The 5,000-nt window shown below is 50.7% G+C and overlaps 1 non-coding gene across 1 annotated transcript in view; it reads right to left on the bottom strand.

Moving 5' to 3' along the window:
* The window catches only part of LOC126447536 (small subunit ribosomal RNA), a 1,909-nt gene extending 1,390 nt beyond the window's left edge, over nt 1-519 (bottom strand). The window contains exon 1 of the ribosomal RNA XR_007583743.1: nt 1-519. This exon is cut by the window's left edge and continues 1,390 nt beyond it. This is a non-coding gene — a ribosomal RNA (small subunit ribosomal RNA).
* Between the last annotated feature and the right edge of the window lie 4,481 nt (nt 520-5,000).

Below are 5,000 nucleotides of genomic sequence, written 5' to 3'. Positions count from 1 at the left end.
GGGCCTCGGATGAGTCCCGTATCGTTATTTTTCGTCACTACCTCCCCGTGCCGGGAGTGGGTAATTTGCGCGCCTGCTGCCTTCCTTGGATGTGGTAGCCGTTTCTCAGGCTCCCTCTCCGGAATCGAACCCTGATTCCCCGTTACCCGTTACAACCATGGTAGGCGCAGAACCTACCATCGACAGTTGATAAGGCAGACATTTGAAAGATGCGTCGCCGGTACGAGGACCGTGCGATCAGCCCAAAGTTATTCAGAGTCACCAAGGCAAACGGACCGGACGAGCCGACCGATTGGTTTTGATCTAATAAAAGCGTCCCTTCCATCTCTGGTCGGGACTCTGTTTGCATGTATTAGCTCTAGAATTACCACAGTTATCCAAGTAACGTGGGTACGATCTAAGGAACCATAACTGATTTAATGAGCCATTCGCGGTTTCACCTTAATGCGGCTTGTACTGAGACATGCATGGCTTAATCTTTGAGACAAGCATATGACTACTGGCAGGATCAACCAGGGAGCTGCGTCAACTAGAGCTGAGCAGCCGGCCGCCCGGGAGTGTGTCCCGGGGGCCCGCGCGAACACGCAAGCGTCCGCTCAATTATTCTGCAAACAGGAGGAGGCTGAGCTCCCCTGCACAACACACCTCGAAACCCTCTCAGGTCCCGGCGGCGCGCAGCGCCGTCCTAAGTACTTGGTCGGGTTCGAGAGAGGCGCAATCGCCCGGAGTTAGGCGAGTAGACGCTTTAGGTGCGACCACCCGTGCTCCCAACTGAGCTTGCCGCTGCCGACAGAGGCCCGGGAGCGTGCTGTCGTGGCATTGCCGGCGGGAGACAACACGCGCCACCTACGGTGACCGGCAGCTCCAACGCCAGCGCCACAGAAGGACAAAAGCCCCACTTGGGTGCCGAAGCGAACTCTCCCAGCACAGCGCACGCGCCAACACGTCCGCACAGCTGCGATACAAACCACCTGCGAGAACCGCTGGGGCGACCGAGCAGCAGACGGCGTCGCGGCGCCGAGCGCCGGGCGGCGGCGCATCCTCAGCGCACACAGTCCTCAATCGGACCAGCACACTGCAGATGGCCACCGCGCTTCGCACCGGGCCCGCGAGGACCTACTTTGGCCGCAAGGCGCCGCGAGCAGGGGGCGCCGGCGCGCAGCTGCGCCGCCTGCCGCGTCCGTCGGCCGGCGCGCCTGCCACTGGCCGCCCCCACCAGCCGGCTGTAGCGCGTGCGCCCACGCACCGCGCTGCCAGCACGCCGGGCGGCCCCCCCTCACCGGCCGGGGACGGTCCCACCCAGCCACCGCCGCGTATCGCCTCACACCCAGATCCCCTTTCGCGTTCGTGGGCATGGTGGGTCCCCTTTCACGTTCGTGGGCATGGTGGGTATCCCTGAAACAACCGGTTAATAGCTCGACCGATCGTCGCCAACACTGATTCACCTCTAGCGAGAACAACCGCACCACAACGGGTTACCTGTTGTTCATTTGCGTAACGTCACCAGCAAACGTAGACGTCCATCGCCATTTGCAACGAGTATTGCATGCCTGTGTCAGGTGTCACAACACACTACGTCTGCCCACATAGACGCAACAACATGTGCACGCCTCGAGAACACGTGGAAGGTAGCCCCCGTACGTATGCGGTGTCCATTGCGCGAACGACTGTCAGCCGGCCTCTGCAGGATGTCGCAGATGTGGAACGCGGTGCAACATGCTATCACGGTGTGTGAGAAGAGACGACTACGTCCGAATACACGCTCCACTACATCAACAGACTGCTCATGCTGATCGCCATCCAGGGCGTCCGTTCCTCCCACACGTCTGAATGGCGTACCACACTGCAATCCAGCTCTTATAGGGAGACGACACGTAGCTGCGTGCACAATATTTGGACTGTATGGTCTGCCGTTGCTAGGCGCAGTCGTCGTACGGTCACACATGTGCCACGATGTATCATTCAGTACATACGGACCAATGTGCAGTACAGTTTGTGGGTTTTGCGTACATCGGCGGACAGGTGACAGGCCGTACCACAACGTAGGCTGAGTACGTCGGCATGCGAAGGGCATTGAACATGCAAACTTCTCAACGACCAGCTTGCGAAGGCAGGGGGGAAGGGGGGGGGGGCATGTACGTCCTGCTGCTATCCACATTACAGTGTATAGCAGGAGCATGTGGAAAGTCAGCAACACCTGCAAGGTGTTTAACATGACGCGATACACAGGGGACCGGGCAGTGCGAATAGCGAACTATATTGCGAGGGTTGCGGTTAGGGAACACTACACTAATTTAACGAGTTGCATAACAATTACAGAGCAGGTTCAGCGACAACGTGCGTCAGGTTAAGGCGCAATATAGGTTAGGTTGAGGCACAATATAGGTTAGGTTAAGGCACAACATGGGTTACGTTAAGGCACAAATTGGGTTACGTTAAGGCACAACATGGGTTACGTTAAGGCACAACATGGGTTACGTTAAGGCACAAATTAGGTTACGTTAAGGCACAAATTAGGTTACGTTAAGGCACAAATTAGGTTACGTTAAGGCACAAATTAGGTTACGTTAAGGCACAAATTAGGTTACGTTAAGGCACAAATTAGGTTACGTTAAGGCACAAATTAGGTTACGTTAAGGCACAAATTAGGTTACGTTAAGGCACAAATTAGGTTACGTTAAGGCACAAATTAGGTTACGTTAAGGCACAAATTAGGTTACGTTAAGGCACAAATTAGGTTACGTTAAGGCACAAATTAGGTTACGTTAAGGCACAAATTAGGTTACGTTAAGGCACAAATTAGGTTACGTTAAGGCACAAATTAGGTTACGTTAAGGCACAAATTAGGTTACGTTAAGGCACAAATTAGGTTACGTTAAGGTACAATATGGGTTAGGTTAAGGTACAATATGGGTTAGGTTAAGGTACAATATGGGTTAGGTTAAGGTACAATATGGGTTAGGTTAAGGTACAATATGGGTTAGGTTAAGGCACAACGTAGGTTAGGTTAAGGCACAACGTAGGTTAGGTTAAGGCACAACATAGGTTAGGTTAAGGCACAACATAGGTTAGGTTAAGGCACAACATAGGTTAGGTTAAGGCACAACATAGGTTAGGTTAAGGCACAACATAGGTTAGGTTAAGGCACAACATAGGTTAGGTTAAGGCACAACATAGGTTAGGTTAAGGCACAACATAGGTTAGGTTAAGGCACAACATAGGTTAGGTTAAGGCACAACATAGGTTAGGTTAAGGCACAACGTAGGTTAGGTTAAGGCACAACGTAGGTTAGGTTAAGGCACAACGTAGGTTAGGTTAAGGCACAACGTAGGTTAGGTTAAGGCACAACGTAGGTTAGGTTAAGGCACAACGTAGGTTAGGTTAAGGCACAACGTAGGTTAGGTTAAGGCACAACGTAGGTTAGGTTAAGGCACAACGTAGGTTAGGTTAAGGCACAACGTAGGTTAGGTTAAGGCACAACGTAGGTTAGGTTAAGGCACAACGTAGGTTAGGTTAAGGCACAACGTAGGTTAGGTTAAGGCACAACGTAGGTTAGGTTAAGGCACAACGTAGGTTAGGTTAAGGCACAACGTAGGTTAGGTTAAGGCACAACGTAGGTTAGGTTAAGGCACAACGTAGGTTAGGTTAAGGCACAACGTAGGTTAGGTTAAGGCACAACGTAGGTTAGGTTAAGGCACAACGTAGGTTAGGTTAAGGCACAACGTAGGTTAGGTTAAGGCACAACGTAGGTTAGGTTAAGGCACAACGTAGGTTAGGTTAAGGCACAACATAGGTTAGGTTAAGGCACAACATAGGTTAGGTTAAGGCACAACATAGGTTAGGTTAAGGCACAACATAGGTTAGGTTAAGGCACAACATAGGTTAGGTTAAGGCACAACATAGGTTAGGTTAAGGCACAACATAGGTTAGGTTAAGGCACAACATAGGTTAGGTTAAGGCACAACATAGGTTAGGTTAAGGCACAACGTAGGTTAGGTTAAGGCACAACGTAGGTTAGGTTAAGGCACAACGTAGGTTAGGTTAAGGCACAACGTAGGTTAGGTTAAGGCACAACGTAGGTTAGGTTAAGGCACAACGTAGGTTAGGTTAAGGTACAACGTAGGTTAGGTTAAGGTACAACGTAGGTTAGGTTAAGGTACAACGTAGGTTAGGTTAAGGTACAACGTAGGTTAGGTTAAGGCACAACGTAGGTTAGGTTAAGGTACAACGTAGGTTAGGTTAAGGTACAACGTAGGTTAGGTTAAGGTACAACGTAGGTTAGGTGAAGGCGCAATGTAGGTTAGGTTAAGGTACGATATACCTTAGGTTAAGGTACAATATCGCTTAGGTTAAGGTACAATATAGCTTAGGTTAAGGTACACGTTGTAGGGAAAGGTGTATTTTGGGGGGGGAGGGGGCGGCAGGTTCGTTGATTGTGATTATCGTAAGTGCATGCCTGCGGGATCATCCGATTTGTCACGTCAGGATGCACTTGTGGCTCATGACAGGCGGCGCTCCGATTCCAAGGTTGTGGCAGATCTGTGTCTTTCATTCCTGCCATTGTTTGTGTACTGTGACAGGAGGCAGTATTGTGATGTTGGGTGCACCCCTGTGTAGGACATGTGTGGGTGTTCGTGGCTTAGCTGAGCAATGGCGGATGTCGGAAGGGTGGGATATTCTGTTTTCTGGGTGGACCTCCCGGTCTGGTTATGATAGTGTGGATTGTGTAATGTGGCGGAGAGGATGCACCGGATGTTCTTCCATGCTGGTGGTTAGATATTGTGTGTGTGCCTGTTAGAGGCAGAGAGTAGTGTGTGATAGTGTCTGGCTGACGTGTGGTTCTCATTGTGTGCAGAGTCTTTCAGCATGTATAGGGACGGTTGTATATATTATCTGTATTCTGATGGCTCTGCATCTATTACTAATCAGTGCCGTGTATACGGTTACTCTGGTTCCAGTCGAAACTGTTCTATCTCTGTACATTAGTGACACTGCGGCTC

The sequence above is a fragment of the Schistocerca serialis genome, unplaced genomic scaffold, assembly GCF_023864345.2.
Source record: "Schistocerca serialis cubense isolate TAMUIC-IGC-003099 unplaced genomic scaffold, iqSchSeri2.2 HiC_scaffold_511, whole genome shotgun sequence".
Lineage (NCBI taxonomy): Eukaryota > Metazoa > Arthropoda > Insecta > Orthoptera > Acrididae > Schistocerca > Schistocerca serialis.
Note: the sequence above shows the minus strand (reverse complement) of the source record. Positions and strands in the feature narration are given on the sequence as shown.